Genomic DNA, 22,632 nt, shown 5'->3' with positions numbered 1-22,632 from the left:
GTATCAGACGGTTTAGGTGTGCAGCTTTATTTCTGTTTCCTATTTTGTTCCGTTTCTTCTGCATATCTGCTCTTGTACTAGTACCAAGCTGTTTTGTTACCATGTCATTATGGTGTAGCTTAAAGTTGGGTATCATGATGCCTCTAGCGTTGTTCTTTTTGCTTAGCATTGCTTTGGCTATTCAGGGTCTTTTTTGGTTCCATATAAATTTTAGAATAGATTATTTTTTCTAATTCTGTGATCAATGATGCTGATAGTTTTATGTAAATGGTACTGAATCTGTACATTGCTTTAGACAGTATGATAATTTTTACAATATTGATTCTTCTAATCCATAAACATGAAATGTTTTCCCATTTATTTGTGTCATGTATGATTTATTTATTTATTTCTGCTGTGTTTTGTAGTTCTCCTTGTAGAGATCTTTCACCTTGTTTGTTACCTGTATTTCCAGGCATTTCATTTGTGTGTGTGTGAATATTGTAAGTGGGATAGGACTGTGTTCTTGATTTCACTCTCAGCTTGGACATAGTTGGGTATAGAAATGTTAGTGATTCTTGTACATTAAGTTTGTATCCTGAGACTTTACCAAAGTTATTTATCTATTTTAGAATTATTTTGGCAGAGTCTTTAGAATTTTCTAGGTATAGAATTATATCATCAGTTTGGACAGATACATCCACTTCTTTTCCCATTTAGATGTTGTATTAGTCTATTTGCACACTATAAAGAAACACTGAGACTGCATAATTTATAAAGATTTTTAATTGTCTCATGGTTCTGCAGGCTGTACAGGAAGCGTGGCTGGGGAGGCCTCAGGAATCCAACAATCATGACAGGAAGGGAAGCATCATGCCTTATGTGGCTGGAGCAGGAAGAGAGAGGAGGGAGTTGACACATACTTTGAAACCAGATCTCCTGAGGGCTCTATCATGGGAACAGCACAAAAGAGGGTGAAGCATCCTCATGATCTAATCATCTCTCACCAGTCCCCACCTCCAACACTGGGAATAACAATTTGACATGAAATTTGGGTGGGGATGCAAATAAAAACCATATCAGCTCCGTTTTATTTTTTCTATTGCCTGCTTGCTCTGACTAGGATTTCCAGTAGTATGCTCAATAGGAGTGGTGAGAGAGAGCATCCTTGTCTTATTTCAGTTCTCAAGGGGTTTGAGCTTTTGCTCACTCAGTATAATGTTGAGTGTGGTTTTGTCATAGATGGCTGTTATTATTTTGAGGGTTTTTTTTTTTTTTTTTTTTTTTTTTGAGACGGAGTCTCCCTCTGTCCCCCAGGCTGGAGTGCAGTGGCGCCACCTCGGCTCACTGCAAGCTCCGCCTCCCGGGTTCACGCCATTCTCCTGCCTCAGCCTCCCGAGTAGCTGGGACCACAGGCGCCCGCCACCACGCCCGATTAATTTTTTGTATTTTTAGTAGAGACAGGGTTTCACCGTGTTAGCCAGGATGGTCTCCATCTCCTGACCTCGTGATCCGCCCGCCTTGGCCTCCCAAAGTGCTGGGATTAGAGGCGTGAGCCCCCGCATCCGGCTATTTTGAGGTATTTTTTGATGCCTAGTCTTTTGAGGGTTTTTATTATGAGTGAATGTTGGATCCCATCAAAAGCTTTCTCAGCGTCTATTGAGATAATCATTTTTTTTTTGCTTTTATCCTGCTTATATGGTGAATCACAGTTACTGAATTGTGAATGTTGAATGAACTTTGCCTTCCAGGGGTAAAGCCTGGTTTATCATGAGGTATTACATTTTAAAGTGCTTCTGGATTCTATTTGTTAGTATTTTGTTGAGAAATTTTAGGTCTATGTTCATTAGGAATATTCATCTGTTGTTTTCTTTTTTAATTATGTATCTTCCTGATTTTGTATCCTAAGAACACACAGTGAAGGATGGACAGTCTCCCAATAAATGATGTAAAAACTGGACATCCATATGCAAAATAAATAAAATTAGACCTTCTCTAACACCATATACAAAAATCAACAAAAATACACATAACATGAAACCATAAACTCATAGACAACATGGAAAAATAATTCATGTCATTGATTCAGAAATGATTTATTTGAAGTTAATCCCAAAAGCAAGCCCAGCAAAAAACTATGTGCAATTATATATCTGACAAGAAGTTCTATCAAAATGTATAAATAATCCATACCACTCGATAGCAAATATCAAATGACCTCATAAAAACAGCAAAAACCTGAATAGATTTTTTTCAGAAGACACATGCATGAAAAACAGAGCATAAAAATGTCCTCAAGATTACTAATTGTCAGAGGAATTCAAATCAAAAGCACAATGACATATCACCTCACACCACTTAAAATGGCTATTATCAGCAAGACAAAAGATAACAAATGTTGGCAAGAATGATCCACAGCCATAAAGAGAGCTTTGATTGGCCAAGAGACTGATTTCAGTAACTTTCTCCTGTGAAGAGACCACTGACCATGGACTCGTCCTGGCTAATTTCTGGAGGCTGTGCACTGTGTGTCTTTCTGCCCCTGCACAAAGCCCTTTTGATACACAGGACCCAACTGCAATTCATTTAGTTCTTAAGTCCTCACCCCAAAGCAAACCTGAAATGCATGTATCATGTGTGTTTGCTTATTAGACATGAGAGCCTGCACGCCATATGAATATCCATAGCTCCTTCTATAGCCTGCTGAGTGTGTACACTTGACCAATCCATTTGCACAAATTCATTTCTCGTCTTTCCCTCTCTTAAAGTGCCTGCTCACAGTCTCTGTGGGAGGCTTTCCTTCCCAGCCTGTTAAGATGGCCGTCCTGCAGCTTCAACCCTTTCTGAGAAATAAAGTCTCCTTTCTAAATTTATAAACTGGGTGATTCTTCCGTTGAAAGCACAAGCTGTTGGGAAGAATTATATGGCAATTCCATAAATGCCTGGAAGACAGGTGTGGATAGAGTAGGGTAAGAAGTCCTGGGGGCCACACACCCCCCTCTGATGGAATTTCCCTCCAGAAACTTCTCGGTTCTCAAGATGAGAATCCAAACAGATTCCCTCATGGCTCTGTCGTCAGGAGAACTATACTCTGATAAATATGCCCAGAGGTTCCTCCAGACAGACCCTACAGGGAAAAAATGCTTTTCAAGATCTCTATTCTAGGTGAGGGGAAGGGATTCTTTTCCATCCCAGACAGCTTCATGTTAGCCTTCCTGAGTCATGAAAAGGGGTATAATTAATAAAACATCTGGGGTCAGATTCAAGAAAATAATCTGTGGATGCTGCAGCCTGGAGGGGGAGTGGAGGATGGAGGAAAATCAGCTGTACCACTGGAGACTCCTTGTAAATGGTGCAGCCTAGAGAAAGAACAGCAAGAAATCATTGGAATTAAATTTCCAGAACATATACTGCTCCCCTACCCACCACATCACCTCACCACCAGTATGATTAAGCTGGATTAAAGAGAAAAGTGTGGAAAGGCACAGACTCCATCTAAGGACTAGAATTTAGGGAAACCAAAGGCAGTGGGAGAGAACAAGTCAAGGACAGTAAAGTGACTTAAAACCTCTTAGACCAACAGCTTCAGGAACAAGGTCACATCCCTTCCCTCAATGACATTAGATTTACCTCTCATGGGGCATCTGCAGGGTGCACAGGTGAGAACTGGCAAAGAGAACATGAAGGCACTTTCCAAATCTCCATTAGTACCGAGCTTGCTTTAGCTCTGTTTGGGAAAAAACAAAACAATGAAACAACAACAAACATAACCAGGACTAGGATCAGTGTTGGAAGCACTTTTCATTGGCAAGACACTAGGAAGGAGGGCAAATTCCAGGCCAGTTACTATGCAAATATGCCACTGTGAGTGTGTGTGGTGGTGAGCTTTGAGACATAGGGTCTGTGCGTACAGTTATAATCGATATAATCTTCAACCACAGAATCCTAAAAAAAATGAGCCTCCCCCAAAGTCCCCATCAGTTCCTGGACTCGCCATGTGTCTGGACTGAATCAGTGGATCTGGAGCTCCAGGGAAGGGGCTCCCTGGTGGCTTTTGTGATTCCTTGCTTGCTGTGCTGAGGTCTCCCTGTAGATTATGTTGGGTTTTCTAAGGCCTATTTTCTATTGTAAGAGGTGGTGGGAGAAGCAATTTCTGTCACTGAAAGAGCATTCTGAGCCAGGGCACAGCCCCTTCCTACTGGGCTTGAGATTCTGGGAGGAAAAATTTCTCTGACAGGAGGAAAAATTTCCCAGACAGGAACTTCCCTGCAGGGCGGGAGCTGAGCGGCAGGGGGCGGGAGCTGAGCGGCAGGGGGCGCTCAGGGAGCACCCAGCACAGGATCCAGCCCTGGAGGAGGTGCACAGGAGGCTGGGGCAGGGTTTTCTCTCAGGAATCGAATGTTCCTTATTTCAAAGCAATAATGACCTAACATTTAAATAAGAATTTAGCAAGTACTGATGTGCCTTTAAGTATTTTATTGTATATGCAGCCTATACCTAACCCAATAATTTAATGCAAACCGGATTTAAAAGGAGAAATGTCTAGGTCTTTCAAATGTATTTGTAGTTAGGAATTGAGGGGTAGTTTTATTACTTCAATGGGTGTTACTATCTGGAGACACACTCATCCCAGAAGTTAGATGTGCAGAGGGCAAGGCTCAGGAAAAGTTCAGGTAGACAGTGAGCCATATGAACAGGGAATCACGTTGAGGACCATGTCCTGTGAGATTTCTGTGAGAGGAGTTCTGTCTTCACAGACTTCTGGGCATGTCAGAGGACAAATATCATTAAACAAATTCAGGGCAGGGAGCTCAGCATTCCCACTGTGGCATGGTCCACGTGTCACCTATCTTCTTCCTCAGGGTGGCGTGGCCTGAGCTATGAAAAACCTGCCTCATGAATATGCAAATGCAGTGGTGTCTACTGAGGTAAATACAGATCTGTCCTTGCCCAGAGAGCATCACACAACAACCACATCCCTCCCCTACAGAAGCCCCCAGAGCACAGCACCTCACCATGGACTGGACCTGGAGGCTCCTCCTCTTGGTGGCAGCAGCTACAGGCAAGAGAATCCTCAGTCCCAGGGCTGATGAGGGGACTGGGTCCAGTTAAGTGGGGTCTCATCCACTCCTCTGTCTTTTCCACAGGCGCCCACGCCGAGGTCCAGCTGGTACAGTCCGGGGCTGAGGTGAAGAAGCCTGGGGCCTCAGTGAAGTTCTCCTGCAAGGTTTCTGGATACACCTTCACCGAATTATCCATGCACTGGGTGCGACAGGCTCCTGGAAAAGGGCTTGAGTGGATGGGAGGTTTTGATCCTGATGATGGTGAAACAATCTACGCACAGAAGTTCCAGGGCAGAGTCACCATGACCGAGGACACGTCTACAGACACAGCCTACATGGAGCTGAGCAGCCTGAGATCTGAGGACACGGCCATGTATTACTGTGCAACAGACACAGTGTGAAAACCCACATCCTGAGAGTGTCAGAAACCCTGAGGAAGGAGGCAGCTGTGCTGGGGCTGAGGAGATGACAGGATTTATGAGGTTTAAAAGTATTTAGAAAATGGGTTAAGTAATTGAGTAAAACAGCAATGGAAAGATGTGTACACTGTCATTATGTAGGAAATAGTATTTTCTACTGTCACCATATAAATAACACTCACAGAGTGGGAAAGGCAGCCATCAATCAAGCTGATGCAAACATTCCCATGGAGGGCTTGTGGGGACATACATTTTAAAATTGGATGTATAAATCATTAGAAACAGGATTGCTTGATCTCATGGTAAGACTAAATATAGTTTCCAAGAAGTGGCCGAAATTTCTTCCAAAATGTCTTTGCCCTTCCTTTTACATTGAATTTATTTTAAGGGAGTTTTAGGATCACGGTAAGTTTGAGTAGAAGAAACAGAGTTCCCATGCACTCCTACCCCCCACGCTCAGCCTTCTCTGCTATCAACACACTGCACCAGTGTCATAAATCGGTTACAGTGGATGAATCTCCACAGACACATTGGTTGTTTCCTTTTCTGGTGGTCCCTGGTATAACAAGCCTCAACTATCTTGAAGCACCCCAGGTTCAAGTGCATTCTTCAAGTGGGTTACTGGGAATGATGCCAGGTAGAGGGAAAGTGGGTGGGGCCATTCCTCTTTGCACTCTTTCCTCAAGGATCCATAAAATGTACATTTACGTGGAGCTCCTCTTTCTCCTGGTTTTATATGCCCCTTCCCCAAGGGTAAGGTTTCCCAGTGTTTACAGCGGGAGTCCCCAGTCCCCATGCTGTGGATCTGTTAAGGTGTGCAGTGTGTTAGGAACCGGGCCACACAGCTGGAGATGAGTGGGGGTGAGCCGGCATGGCTGCCTGAGTTCCGTCTCCTGTTGGATCAGCTGTGCATTACATTCTCCTATGAGCTGAATTCATTTTTATATATATATATACTTTAATTCTAGGGTACATGTGCATAACGTACAGGTTTGTTACATAGGGTTACATGCGCCATGCTGGTTTGCTGCACTCATCGAAGTCTATTGTGAAGTGCGCATACAAAGGACCTAGGTTGAGCGCTCCCTATGAGAATCTAATGCCTGATGATTGCAGGGGGAACAGGTTCGTCCCAAAATCACCCGCTGCCATCATCATGGAAAAATTCTCTTCCACCAAACTGTTCCCTGGTGCCAAAATGGTTGGGGACACTGGTGTAGAGGCAGGTCTGTACCTCGGAAAGCCAGCAGCTTCTGGTGAATCCCATAATTAATGTCCTTTAATGAGAAGTGGAGACTTTGGTCATGAGGGCCTTCGTGAATAATGCCCTACAGTTGGATTCAAAACATTGTAAGCTCTTGGGGGGTGTTTCTGGATAAAGCCCTTTGTGCAGAAAATGCAGACACATCCATGGGATCCATGCAGGAAAAAAGCTTCCTTTACAAAGTGGTTTGGCACCTGGAAGGAGCTCTCAGGGTTGGGCACTGTACCCTTTGCTGGCTGCACTTTAGCCAGAGACCTGAGCCTGATTGGTCTTGCAGTGGGAGAGCCTTCCTGGGGTCAAAGGTTACAAAAATGCCTATCATCTTCCAGCTGAGCAAGCCCATCTGCGTGCTTGTCGGTGTCAACCGCATGAGGGGTGCACTCTGGAAGATGACAAGATGCACACAAACCTCCTCCCACTGATTATCCACCACCACACACTCAGCTACAACCCGTGCTCCAGAAAGGGACAGGGGCCTGCAAGGATAAACAGAACGGAAGTATTCTATTACCCGGGAAAGCACATTTCAGGAAGGTTAACTCATAAGTGTTCAGGAAGTGACTGAAGGGCAGTGGTAGGTGAAGTGATGGGACAGCCTCAGGGCTGCACATGTGGAGGGCTCCCTCCCCACACAGCCTTTTCCTCCAGGAGCTGCACCAGGAAATCACAGAGGATCAGGAAGGATTCTGAGAACATTCTTCTGTGGTGCTGCCTAGAGGGGCAAAATAAATTATAAAAAATAAATCAATTCTAAATATAGTATGATATTTGTTATTAGAAACTACTTCTGGATCCTGTGGGAACCCTGACATAAGCCACCATTCTCTGTGAACAAACATTTAACCCCTCCTTCCATGGGGAGGTCGATGAGCTTGGATCGGTTCTTTCATGGATAGTATCCCCCAAACTCCTCTCCACTCCCTGCCTATCCCCGGGTCTCTCAGTGACAAGTTCTCCTCAGTGGAATGTGGTTGATGTAGTGAGATCTTCAAATTTCCCGTCTTCTGTGTTCTCATGTTCTCCCCTTATCTGAGATTAAGAAACTCACCTGCATGTAGTACATTATAGCCTACTGTCTCTCACGGACAAAACAGTGGCCACGCCAACCAACCCTGTGGCTGACAGCAACCACCGGCGGCCACCATCCCCTCCACAGCCTGTGTTGGAACATCACCTGAGAGACTGTATTAGCAACTTTCCTTCAGAATCATCTTAAAAACTTTGTGTCCCATTTCACATGGAGATGTCATTTTTCCATTTCATCTTCATAGAGAAATAGAAGGAGAATAATACCAAATACACTTCCTATCTCCGGATTATTCAAATATAATTGTCCCTTTATCACCTTCTGATTTCTGGTCTTCACAGAATACGAATTTTTCTCACTGATGTTATACCAAAAGCTGTGAAGCGCCAGATACTGGGATTAATTTAACCAACATTATTATTCTAATAATTCTTAGAATTTAGAATTACAATTATCCTCTTTTCGTATAGGGATAAACTAACCTATGCCTTTGAAAATAAGCCCTTACATGAGAGTGAAAAGCCATAGATTTGGAGAATTTCCTTGCAAATCCAATATTTGGAAAAGGGATTTTATCACAAATATACAAATTAACTTACAATTGAACAACAAAACCACAGAATTTAATTTTAAAATGGGCAGAGACCTGAATAGAAACCATATCCAAAAGACAAACATAAAAAGTGATCAACTTGATTTTCATTAAGTGTACTTATGTTTAATATTTAAAAAGTTCTACTAAACTATGAGAATGGGTAAAAATTACAAGGTAGACAATATCAGATGGTGATGAGGAAGTTGAAAAACAGGAACTTTCACCCCTTGCTGGTGGGAATGCTGAAATGGCACATAGAAAACTACAGTTAATAATTTATTGTATATTTCAGAATAGCTACAAGATAAGATTTGGAATGTTCATAACACTAAGAAATAATCAATGATAGAGATGAAGGATATCCTAGTTATCCAGATTTGATCACTGCACATAAAATGCTTTTATCAAAATATCACTTGTACCACCTAAATATTTTGAAATATTGTGTATCTATATAAATCAAACATTAAAAAACACCAATGCGGTGGAATCCAGCTAATTGCAGATTCCCATTAGATGGGATGTTCTACATAATATGTAAACTAATCAGAATCTGTGGGTTTGTAAAGGACTTTAGAAATCAACTAGGCTGCTTGTTTCTAAAGATAAGTCTCCCAAGTTTAAATATTTTCCTAATGGGTGGCGATTTTGAACATAGAAGAAATGTTAATATTTGTGTCTGGTAAGTTTTCTTCTTCTCGTGTTACGAGAAAAGGTTTGCAGGGAGGAATCTGGGACCATCTTTCAAGTCTCAACTTCACTGTGATTACCTCAGTAAATATTTTCTGATACCCCTGACTAAGATAAGTCTCATATCTGTCCTAGAAACTAAAAGTAGAATTATAAGCATCTACCTGACCAGATGGACCCTTCCTCTTCTCCAAGGAGTTCCAGAGACACTTGAAAACCTAGCTCAGGCCATGTTAGAAATAGAGGATCAGAAATGCCTCATTATACACTCCTCCCTTTGGAATTCAAGCACATCTAACCAGCATTTTTTTGAAAACAGAGCTTAAGGCTCAGAAAACAGATTATTTGTAGCAGTAAGATACCAAATTCTAACCTTACTCAAGAATATCATCACATGACAGAGAGCAGGCATTGAAAGGAATCAAAGGCTTTTACCCTAAAATATATTCCTTTGACATATTTTAAAATAGCCCGGCACAGTTATCTTTTGTGAGAGAAATTTACATTCTGTAGAGAATCTCCTTCCGTTTCCAGGTCTTTTTCTTATACCAAGGAGATTAGCTGAGAACCTAGCTTCTTTTAAAGGTCTTAGGAGAAAACATTTCCCATCTATTGCCTCTAAAAGTGGTCACATAAGAGACTTCATCTACATAGTAAGAATCTTGTTCTCCAAAACCTGTTTTCTTAACCTAGAAACATTTTTCTACTGGTTTCAGGTCTTTAGAAAAAAGCTTAAATCTTTCAATCGTCAATCAGAAAATATTTGAACTCACTCTAAGTTGTAATCCCCGCCCCACACTGCCTCACTTCTAGCTGTATTGTCTTTATGGACCAAATCAACATATATCTCACATGTATTGGTTGGTGACTGTCTCTCTAGTACATTAAATTTAAGCTGCCATCAAGCCACTTTGGGCACATGTTCTCAAGATCTTCTGGGGCTGTTCACAGTTCATGGTCCTCACATTTGCCTCAGAATAAATCTCTCTAAATATTTTGCAAGGTTGCTTTTTCATCAGTAGTTCTAACAGAACCTACTCTGTGGTTTTTGTTAAAAGCATGATATTAATATAGTATTAGTAATATTAGTATTAGTTATAACACATGTTGGAAAATTCTTATGAAGTTATGAATAGACTAACAATGGGATCAAGTGTAAATGTTTCACAGTATTTATGCAAGTTATTTCAAAATTTATCTTCTGCAGATACTTCTATCAGATTCATTATATCAGCTAATTACTTGCTTTATGATTTTTGCATTTTATTGTAGATGATCACACCCTATATTTTCTCGGTCTTTATTGTAGAAAATTGTGTGAAACTAGTCAGGGCTACATTTGAAAGTCATTGTCGCAGTGGCTGCAGAATCAAAGTGTGTTTCCTCTGCAGCCACCAGACACTCAGATTACTCCAATGACACCTTAACTTTGTTTCCTGCTTGGCTTTGGGCCTTAGTCTTGTCCTATCCAGACAGACTCTGTCTTTCATCTCCCCCAGGTCAGGCCAGAGCCACGTGGACCTGACAATTGTCAATTTGGTGGGAAGGGTTGCACTGAATGGGCACTCTCCGTCCTTCTGAGGGAGCCAAACTGCTGGCAAACATGGCAGTCCTGGCTCAGGGTGTGTCCTTCCAAGTATCCCTGCCCCTCCTGCAGGTGCGATGCTGATCCATGCATCTTCCTCCCCTTCTTGGGTAGAGGGTCTCCTTGTTCTTTCCCCAATCTTCTCCCAGTAGCCACTATGTCTTCCCACTGATGTCTTCAGCTTCCTCTTTTTTGCCCTTCCCAGCAGGATGAGGCTGTTATTCCTGAGGGAAGAGAGAGGAGGTGGGAGATGAGGCTGTTATTCCTGAGAGAATGAACAGAGCTTTGGAGCTTTTCTTTCTTCTACCCCAGTTTCTATGAGTTCCTCCAGTGCCTGTAACACAGAGGTGTTAGTGGCTTTGCCCCTGCGTGTTAATTCTTTCGTCATGTATTGGTGGCCCGGGGAGCTGGGTCTGGATGCATTTCAGCCACAGCTGCTGTTCCGCTTCCCACACAGAACCATCTCGGGAGGGAGAGGGTAGAGATTTTTGTGATGTGTCCTCAATCCTGGCAGAAAAGGTTTCAATAGCAATAGGATTCCCTCAGTTGTACGTCCTCTGATAATTTAAACAATAACTTCTTTATTATACTCAACTCTAAACGGTCTAAAGAATATGTCTAATTTAATTTCGCATTAGCTTATATGACATTTGCTGGCCTCTCCACCAGATAAGGTCATATTCTCTTCCTGTTTGTTCCTTCAAGTCACTGACTTTCACAAGATGTAAGCTCTCTTGATTATACTATAACATCAATAATCTGGTGTACTAAAGAAAATATGCTAATTTGCAGCTTACTAAAGTTAGTTGTTTTAGTAAAAATAATATATTTTTTATGGCATGCCTACATCTCCAGGCTGAGTAGAAGCTTTATTTGTAATACTCAGAAACTGCAAATAACACAAATATTAAGGAGCTTTCTAAATAAATACTATGGATGCATTCTTTAACTGGAATACTGTTACTCATTAGAATCAACACATTCTTTATACACAACCAAATTACTGACTCACAAGTAATTATTCTGAGCAAGAAGCCACACAAATGAAATTGAAAATATAAGATTCCACTTTAACGAAATCTTGAAAAATAGATCTGAGTTAACAAGATGAGAGGTTGACTCAGTATGGTGAGAGGGAAATAATGGGGAGGCAGGAATGAGAGGAACACAGGGAGGCTTTTAACTGTAATCATCGTTATCTCAATTGTTATTTTGGACGCACAGGTGAGCACATGTGAAATTACATTTTTTTTTCCTTTGGAGACATGGTTTTGCTTTGTCATTCAGGCTGGAGGTCCGTGGTGAGATCATAGCTCTCTGCAGCCTCAGACCCTGGGTCTCTAGCAATCCTCCTCCCTCTGCCCTATGTAGCTGGGACTACAGGTGTGCACCACCTTGCTCAGCGTCAGTGCATATTAAACTGCACACTTTAATTATGCAGTATTTATTATATAGCAATAATGCCTCAATAAGGGTATTACAAATAAGTGGATAGATAATTTGTTAAAGACTGATTGAAAAATAGATACCAACATGAGAAATGTATGACACTCAAGAAAATAAAACTGTAGGAAACTTGCTTTTCTTTATATTTGTTAGGTAATCACAACAGTGCGTACACATCACACCATGTTCCCATTACAGAGAAAAGGTTCTGCAGACCTTCACGAGCTGCGACCCCTGTGTGCTGGGCTTGGTTCAGGGAGAAGTCAGGTCCAGTGGTGAGAAGCACAGGCCGTGATACCCAGGCTCACTCTGACCAAACGTGAGCTCTGGGGACATTGTAAAACCCACCTGTGCTTTTGCTGATAATTTTTCATCTTTATCATGGAAATAATATTGATACTATATACCATGGTTTCTCTGCATATGTAAAAATAAAAGATGATTGGTGCTAACTTTAAAAATATGCAGTTTATGTAGATGTATTGTACCTCAATAAAACTGTTTTAAAATAAAAATTACAAAATTATAAGATTTTTAGGTTTTAAGGTTTAAGTTTATCACAAAACGAACTGACAATAGGAAACCACAATTTCCCAATGCTATCAATATCACAAATCTCCCCGAGGACACTCTGACATGCTCTGAGCCCCACTATCTCCAAAGGCCTCTCACCCCAGAGCTTACTATATAGTAGGAGATATGCAAATAGAGCCCTCCCTCTGCTGATGAAAACGAGCCCAGCTTTGACCCTGCAGCTCTGAGAGGAGCCCCAGCCCTGGGATTTTCAGGTGTTTTCATTTGGTGATCAGGACCGAACACAGAGGACTCACCATGGAGTTTGGGCTGAGCTGGGTTTTTCTTGTGGCTATTTTAAAAGGTAATTCATGGAGAAATAGAAAAATTGAGTGTGAGTGGTTAAGAGTGGGATAAACAGTGGATACGTGTGGAAGTTTCTGACCAGGGTTTCTTTTTGTTTGTAGGTGTCCAGTGTGAGGTGCAGCTGGTGGAGTCTGGGGGAGGCTTGGTACAGCCTGGGGGGTCCCTGAGACTCTCCTGTGCAGCCTCTGGATTCACGTTCACTAACTACTACCTGCACTGGTTCCGCCAGGCTCCAGGGAAGGGGCTGGAGTGGGTCGCATATATTAGTAGTGGTAGTGGTGGTAGCACAAACTACCCAGATTCTGTGAAGGGCCGATTCACCATCTCCAGAGACAACGCCAAGAACACGCTGTATCTGCAAATGAACAGCCTGAGAGCCGAGGACACGGCTGTGTATTACTGTGCGAGAGACACAGTGAGGGGAAGTCAGTGTGAGCCCAGACACAAACCTCCTGCAGGAACGCTGGGGGGAAATCAGCTGCAGGGGGCGCTCAGGACCCACTGACTAGAGTCATCCCCAGAGGCAGGTGCAGATGGAGGCTATTTCCTGTCAGGATGTGGGAATTTGTCTTCTTCTGACAGTTTCTCAAGGGAACCTCTCTAAACTCAGAATTCTGTGCTTACTAGTGTCATCTCTACGTATTTTTTAAAACATCATTTTAATATGAGGACCTATTCTTACATGCACCAAATGCAGATTGACGCTTACAGAGAGGAAAAGTCCTCAACCATGATCACCAGGATGAGAGTCCTAAGGAAGCTCAGGGGTGCCTGGTGACTCTTCTGCAGTCAGTCCTGGGACAGAAACCTCAGGGAGATTCCCTGACTAGAACAGTCTTTAGGAATTTTTATCACAACCAACAGAGAGGCTGCGCCAGGGGCAGTGTCATGTAGAAACTCACAGGTTCCACGTCTGACCCTTCTCCTGACACTAAAGCCAATCAGCACCAGCACTGACCCTGCTCCTTTAGCTCCCAATCCATGTTCTTTCTTTAGAGTGTTTGTTCTCCCTTTTTTATTTGCTTTTCCTGCTTCCTGAAACACAAACAGATTGTCTCTGTGGTCCACATTCCAGGGCTCAAGGCATTTTCTCGGAGCTCAGGTGGGGCTTAGGCTGCGGCTCCTGCAGCCACCTGGGAGAGGCTGATAGGACTTCCTTCTCTCCCCATTTTCTCAGGACCCTCCACTGTGTTGTGTGTAGGCTCATCTGGGAATGCAGTTGACCATTAATACTGAAGGGGATAAACTTATTTGATCAAAATGGGATGTGGATGTGGAATTAACCCTGTTCCATGAACAGTGTCAGAGTCATCTGCTTCAGAAGCAGTGTTAGAAAGAGCTGGTGAAATGTGTCAGAATCAAGATGGAGCCACTTGTGTTAAAACCCTAATGAATGAAGCTGGAGAAGGCCATGAAGGAGGGTTCTAACACACATATTCCTGATAACAAGAATTATCATAAAGAGACTCTGCACAACCATAACCTTGCACAGAGGCCACCACATTAAAAGAATTACTTCTCCCAGTGTATCTGCCCAGCAACTGCCTGTTCAGCCTTATACCGATGTCCCCTCTGTTATTGATCCTTCTAGCCCAGCACAATTGTCTTAAACAGCTGATGTGACCCTCCTCATTTTTCCTTTATTCTTTATCTTCCTATACCAACCTGAATGCACCCATACACATTTCAATTGCAATACACATCCTAGAATAAATATTATTATATTTTAGAGTCTCTCTCTGTCTGTTATTCAGGGTTGACAAGCTACAGACGGACATGCCACTTTTCTGTGAGACGTGGAAGATGACAGTTTTTGGAGATGTCTGGGAATACCCAGTGTCCAGAAGATCATCCATCATTAAGTGCAGGCTGGAGGTCCCAGAGAGAGGCGAAGCTGCTGAAACACCATGGAATTTCATTTTCTCCAGTTCTTCTCTGATGGAATCAGGCCCACCCATTTTGCTTGTCTTAAGTAAATTCACAGCACCACATATATTAGTGTTGCAGTGAATAACTACAAAGTCTACCCTAACCAAGTGTACCATCAAATTTACCATTACCCAGAGTGAAGAATCTTTAACGTGAGATCTATGTTCATAAATTTTTTTAAGGTGAAAAACTGATCACTATCCCAACAGGCAAATATGATTTTGCTAATGAGTGGTAGATGTTGCATGTATTTTTGGATGTCAACCCTTTTTCAGATGCATGGCTTGCAATTATATTTTCCCATTGTGTAGGCTGGAATTCTTTCCACACTTTGTAGAATCTTTTTGTTTTGATGTAGTTCCACCTGTTTAATTCTGCTTTTGTTTTATGTGCCTTTAATGTGAAATATAGGAAATCATTGGTAATATTATTTTCTGGGTGGGGGAAATTTTACAATTGCAGGCCATATGTTTAAATATTTAGCCCATTCAGAGTGATTTTTGTGTTTATTCTAACCTAAAATTCTTAACTCTTGGCATGTGTACATCCAGTTTTCCTAACACATTCTTAGGGAGAGACTTGGTTTATCTGTTTTGTATTATCGGTTCTCATGCTGAAAATCAGTTTTCCATTGATATATTAGTTTATTTCTGAGCTCTTTCTACATGTTTATGCCAACTCCATCCTGTTTTTGTTATTCTACTTTTGTTATTACTTTTGAAGTCTGGAAGTAAGATGTCAAGTTTATTTTTGCCTTTTTACAGATACTATAACAAAATATTTTAACCTTTCACTCTTCCATATGATAAAAGTATGGCTTTAAATAATGACTTTTATTATATACAGATTATACTCTTGTATTCCTAATTTTTAGAGGTTTTATTATGAGATCTTGAATTTTTTAGATGTTATTTTCTGTGTCTGGTGAGAAGTTAACTGATTCTTTTCCTTTATTCTCTTAATTTACCACATCAGATATATTGATTTGAAGATGTTGAATCATCAGTGCATCTCAAAAATAATTTGGAGCTTCTCATGGTGTATAATCCTTTTAAAGCCTTATATAACTTAGTTGACTATGAATTGGGAGTAGTTTATTTATATATACTAAGAACATTTGTCAGAAGTTTGATTTTCTTCTTTTGCCTTTGTCTATTACTGGTAATACAGTGATCGGAGCCTCTTAGAAAGAGTTTAGAAGGTGGGGACCTCACGGATGTTTTAAAAAGTTAGAGAATGGTTGTCATCACTTTTTTAAATGCTGAGAGTCATTTGTTATGTAATATATAACCCATCATAAGGAATATTTCTAGTGTGCTTGGGAAGCATGCATATTACACTGCTGTTGGTTGGAATGTTCTGTAGATGTCTATTAGGGCAGTTTGTTCAACAGCGCTTAAGTCCACAGGCTTCCTAAGAATTTTTCTGTCTATGCTCTATATATTATTGAGAGCAAGGTTTTGAAGTCTCCTCATTTTTTTATTGTTTTCTATTTCTCCTTTTATACATCTTAAAGTTTCATAAATGTAGTTATATTTCTATTTTTTCAAATATGTGAAAGAGAAATAAAAAATATTTGCTTAGTAATTTTAATGAGAAAATCACATAACAAGAAATTATATTTTCCAAATGCTGCCATCAACACTAAACTCCTCCAGGAGTATCACATCTGCCCTGGGCTCTGCTCTCTCCTCAGGCATCCCACCTCAGCGTTTGCTACAGAGGAGGGGACGTGAAAATAGGGCCCTCCCTTTCCTGATGGAAACCATCCCAGCCCTGACCCTACAGCTCTGGCAGAAGATCCCCAGTCCAGAGTTACCAGTACTTTTGATTTGATGATCAGCTCTGAACACACATAGCGCACCATAGAGTTAGGGCTGAGGTAGGTTTTCTTGTTGCTATTTTAAAAGGCAAATAATGGAGAAGTAGAGATATTGAGTGTGAGTGTATGTGAGTGAAAATACAGTGATTATATGTGGCAGGTTCTGACCAAAATGTCTCTGTGTTTGTAGGTGTCTAGTGTGAGGTGATGGTGGTGGAGTCTCGGGGAGAGGCAAGAGGCAGAAAAGTGTGCAGGAGGCCGGGTGAGCTGTAGACACTGTCAGCCCACTGTGCCGATCTCACAACAGTGCTGGAGAAGGTGGGAGTCTGATGGAGCTTCCTAACAATGCTGTGGTCCAAGCTAATCCATCAAGGCCATTGGCTCTTCCCCGAGCATAGCTGTCCATCAGGAATCCCCCATGTGCCCCGCAGCAGCCACGCATTAGCATCTTCACTGTGCACAGTCATTGTTTGGGAGGAGCTCCAGGATGTGTCTCTTTGTCAAAAACTGGGTGATGATGTCAGAGAGCTGTGCCGGGTACCTGGTCCAGGTGCTCCCTGACGTTGGAGGTATAGGAGGTGCGTTCTCAGGGTGGAAACACCTTTTATGGAAATGTACATAAGAAAACACGATTTTCCTTGGTTCTCTTAGATGACATGGAGAAGCAAGCACGCAGCCTGCAAACAATTGTAGTTTCCTGCTTTATCCCAAGTTCACGATTTCTGTAAACTTTGATTTCTGTCCAAGTACAGAGATATTGATTAGAGTGTGTTTGGTTCTTTCCACACACTAACCCTCACCTCCCCCAGGTAAAGAGCACGCTGTCCTCACTCTGAGTCTGAGGGAGGAGCTGTTCCTGTACAACTAAGGGCCTGCAGAGACCCCCGTGTGCAGCTTTGCAGAGTCAGATCTTTCCTCATGTGAGGCGACCTGCCCTGTCCATGATTGCTGCTCAGGTCTAATTGTGGATTCAGGATTACGACACCCTTTAGGCTATCACAGGTCAATCTTATTCCGAAAATCACCCTTATCATAGATGGAGGTGATAATCCAATACCCATTCTTCTGTCAGCAGTTTGTCTTTCTTATTTGGTTGAAAGTTTGAAGAAAAAACGTGACCATATATTTGTCTAATTCTAACTTCTGAATCTGCTATTTGGTCTCGGGGAGCTACAAATTGCAAAACAGTGAGTTCTTCATTTTCATCCAAATGTGCATATTTGTGAATTTCAACATGTTGTTCAGAAACTGTGCGTGCCAACAACTGTGATTCTCGGTGCACTCCTGGCCTGGTGAAGCCCTCACAGATCCTCCCCCTCGCCTGTGCCATCTCTGCCTCTCCATTACAACCAGTGCTTCCTGCTATAGCTAGATCCGTCAGCCCGCCAGGGAAGGGACGGGAGTGAAACAGGTGCACAATACATGAGGGAGTGCACAATCCAACCCACTCCTCAAGAGTCCAGTCGCCATCTCCAGATCCACACCCAAAAAGCTGTTTTTCCTACAGCTGAGCTAACTGAGCAACGAGTACACAACCATGAATTTTTACACAAAAGACAGGGTAAGGGGAACTCATTATGAGCCCAGACACAAACCTCCCTGCAGGAGAGCTCAGGAGCAGCCCGAGACTCTCAGAACACCAGGGGGCGCTCAGGACACCCGTCAAGGCAGGTGGAAGAGGGAAAAGGTGCTGGAGATGGGGTTTTGCATCACCATCATATTTCACCACTGGACACCCGCCACTATGTTTATTCTCATGTACGTGATTCTTTGTATTATTAGAAAATGGCATTTATGTAAATATATAAGCAAATGTAGGTGCATCAAGTCGTCCTCTCCATCTTATGTGGACCTTTTCCATTAAGAATCTGAGTCTCTGTGTTTATTTGAGCTCCTCATAAATTATGGTCAATTATGTAGGATCTCCTTCTCTTCTTTCTCCTTTTTTCCCTTCTTCTCTCTCACTCACAAACTCACTCACACACACAGATTTCTAGAACTTCAATTACCTGATGTGTTGAAGACAATTGATTAAACTGCAGCTTTTCCAGTTTAGCTGCTGTTCATATTGCTGCAAGAATAAGAACGTTGTATTTCTCAGCTGTGTACTTCTCTAAGATGAGTAGCAGCTTTTTAAATAATACCCAGATACTGAAAGCAATCCAAATATCAATCAACAGTTTAATCAGTAAACAAATTGTGGTAAATTAATTCACTGGAAAAATACCCACTGTTACAATCAGGTACTGCTGGATACACTCAACAGCAAGGGTACATTCACAAGTACGTATGATGAGTAAAAAAGGACAAACAAATACAAGTCCATACATACTATTCCACTTTTATAAATTCTATAAAATGAATACTAATGTAATATTACATAAAGAAAACCAGTAGTTGACTCTGGTTGTGGTGTGAGAAGGGAAGGTGGAGGAAGCAGGAGTTATAGGAAAACGAGGAAATTTTGAGGATGATTGATTTTTTTTCTATACTGAGAAATGTAATGGTTGTGTCACTATTTGTCAAACTGTACATGATACGGGATGGTTATTATTTGCTACTTTCACCTCATTAAAATATTACAAATTTCAACACATATAATTTGATAGAAAATGAATTAGACAGAGATGAATGAAACATAAGAGAAGTAAAAAGGAAAATCACAGAACAATGGCATAAGGACTTCACTCACCAAACTGAAGAAATTTTAAATTTCTCAACACAGAATTAAAGATTTAATTTTATATATATATGAAATCAGAGAATCTGGAATATACCTGTGAATCAACCCTACACCTATCTATATTTTTAGGGAAACACTAGAACACAACTAAGTAATTTCATGATTTCATTACATAAGAGGGGTTAATCAACCACACCAGGCATGTCTAGCTCTGTCCTGGAGTTGGTTCAGGGAACAGGTGCATCCTGTGGTTAGGAATCGTGGCACCAAGCTCGCAGCATCAGTTCTAGTTCAAACAATGCAAAGGCCAAGAGATCTCAACTAAAATATAGTGTGGATGTCACATCCGTGGGTGCCGCACACTCCGCCATGTGAATGTGGAAAGGTTAGTTACTTCAGGAGGTGTCTGCGGAGATTAGTGCTGGTCTCTCATGAATGTCCAAAACGGCTCCATAGAGCAAGAAAGGAGACTGGCTCAGGGTTTCTATAGTGGTTTGGTGGTGGAGATAGAGTGAGGGTTCTCACTCAGGAAAGGAGTCTGTGGGGCTTGAACCTCAAAATGGTATCAAATGGGGGAGTTCCTGTGATTCCTAACTAGAGTACTCACCTCGTGTGGGAAAGAAAGAAGAAGATGGAGGAAGCGGCCTTAAGTAATCAGCAGTCAGACTCAAAACAATAGTCTGATGACTTATTCTATACAGCAACTATAAAAATCATGAACAAAAAAAATCAGTGTCTAATACGGGTGGACAACAACCAGGTCTACAAAAAAATGAGAAGACTGCTTATAAGAATAAGCAATTAATAATGAAAAGGATGAGGAAAATCAGGCGAAAAGGGTGAAAGGCACAGGGCAGGGGATTACACAAGGGTCCTTGTTCCCTTGCGTGGAGACTTTTCACTATCTAAAATCATCGGCTTATTCTGAATGTCTTAGGTCTGCTCCAAAACATCAGAAGCGCCAGAGGATTCCAGAGAATATTTAGTTTAATATGTTCTATTTGAGGTGCCTTACAAGTGTGTAAAATTCTTAGTTGTTATTATTATAATTAGAGATAGGCTCTCACTCTGTTGCACAGGTTGGAGTGCAGTGGCACAATCATAGCTCACTGTAACCTTGAAATCCCGGCTCACAAAATCCTTCTGTTTCAGCTTCCAGAGTAGCTAGGACTAGAGGGCTGCACCACCACACCCAGCTGATTTTTTTAAAAAAATTCTTTCATAGAAATGGGGTCTCTCTATGTTGCCCAGGCTGGTCTCGATCTCCTGGTCTCACGTGATTCCCCTGGTTTTGCTTCTCAAAGTGGTGGAATTATGGGCATGAGCCACCACATCTGGTCGATCTGATTCTTTAGTTGCAAAATATCACACAAGAATTGATTCCATGATTTTTTTTCTGCAGTGTTTTGGTCAATAGTGCCTGATAAGATTTATTCCAATATGTTTCAACAGCAGAATTTTTTCCTGATGTTTCTTCCAGCATATATAATGCCATGATTGAAGATTACAAAACCCTGGTAAAAGATGACATAAAAAGACGACCTTAAACTTTTGGTGATTGGAGTGAGTATAATACAAAAATTACTTTCAATATTGTGTAACACATGCATGCAACAGGACGGAGGTGAACAATGAGGGTAATATTTTTGAATGTATAAATCCTACAGATTCCAAGTCATAGGATAGTAACTGATGTGTCCTGAGGGAGGGACCATAATGCCATAGTGCTAGTGGGATAACTCTTGACCAAAAGAGTCTTCATATTTTATTAGAAGTTTTATATTTTTTATTTAAAGATGTCATTTTTCAACACACCCATTTTGCTAATCTAGATTAAATAGATGTGAACACACTCTTAGTATCCAGCCATGTCTCCTGTCTATCACATTATTAACCACACAGTAACTGACATCACTTGGGGCTCATTCTAATTATCCAATTACTTACTGATTTATCTCAATGCCTCTGGATTATCATGTGCGACTACTTTAGCAGAGAGTGAAGAAAGACAACCTAGGCTGATTAAACAATGAGGAAAATCACAACCTAATGCAACAAGAAGCCTGGAGGTGAGTGGCTCCAGGATTGAATAATTTGACAGCTCATGTGCCCAGGAAGTTTCTTTTCTCAGTTTTCCACACTGATGCATCCAGAAAGTCAGCTTCACCCCCCCCAGGTGACTCCCATCATGCAGTGACATGGTGACAACATTCCCATGGTCACATACATATATTAAATATTGGCTGGAAAAGGGGCAGAGACATTTCTGCAATTCTCGTCTGAAGGACCAGGAACACCTCAACAGACCATCTCCCCTGCCCGCATGACCAGAACTGCACCACGTGCCCACATGGATGCTTATCCCTGATGGGGATAATAAGACTCCATTGAAGAGGCTGACAATTTTATCACATAAATTACTAAAGACTGATATAAAGGTTTCAAAAACTAATTGAAGTCTGTCCTTCTATGCCCACCAGAGACTACAGATCCTCCAATGGTACCTTCTTTGTCTTTTCTGCTTGACTTTGTCTCTTCACCTTGTTCCGTCCTCCAGAGAATCTCCTTCAGCTCCCTCAGGTGCATTCCTGTGTTTTATTTACTGACAAATTCTAACTTAGACTAAAGGGTCCATATTCCTAGGTCCATATTCCTTGGTCCATATTCCTAGGAAGGCATTGTGACCTGGACTCTGGGTGTGACCTTCTAAGTGTTCCTGACCCTCCTCCAGAGGAGATGCTGCTCTCTGTGTTCTTGCCCCTTCCCCTGGGATAGAGTCCTCCTGTTTTCCACACATGTTCCCTCCCCCAGCTCCAGTGTTCTCCATCAGTGTCATCACCTTTCAGTTCTGCTACCCTGCCCTGCAGACTAAGGCTCTGATTCCATAAGAAAAAGAGGGGAGCTGCTTCTCAATAGATCTTTGGTGGCGACCTCTGTTCCCATCTCAATTCCTGCGGGGTTGAACCAGTGGCCCTAGGATTCTGGTTTCAGTGGCTTGCCTTTGCAGAATAAATTCTTAGTTCCATAGTGGAAATAAGGGCATTGGGTCTGAATACCTTTTAGAAGTGTGGGCTCTTCTTTTCTCCCTGACAGACACTTCGAGAAAGGAAGATTTTTGTGACTGACCCCTTTCTTGGGGAAAGGATTTCAAGAGGATAGGTTAGCTTTTTAGTATTTGGTCCCTTAAAATTTCACACTACAAAACACTTGCCACATTGTATTTCAAGCAATCCAATACATATTTTTATTTT

At 41.7% G+C, this 22,632-nt stretch overlaps 1 pseudogene; it reads left to right on the top strand.

The window, feature by feature from the left end:
- Nucleotides 1–12,835: 12,835 nt before the first annotated feature.
- On the top strand, nucleotides 12,836–13,456 carry LOC129013251 (immunoglobulin heavy variable 3-11-like; annotated as a pseudogene).
- Nucleotides 13,457–22,632: the final 9,176 nt, after the last annotated feature.

The sequence above is a fragment of the Pongo pygmaeus genome, chromosome 15 (genome assembly GCF_028885625.2).
Source record: "Pongo pygmaeus isolate AG05252 chromosome 15, NHGRI_mPonPyg2-v2.0_pri, whole genome shotgun sequence".
Taxonomy (NCBI): domain Eukaryota; kingdom Metazoa; phylum Chordata; class Mammalia; order Primates; family Hominidae; genus Pongo; species Pongo pygmaeus.
Note: the sequence above shows the minus strand (reverse complement) of the source record. Positions and strands in the feature narration are given on the sequence as shown.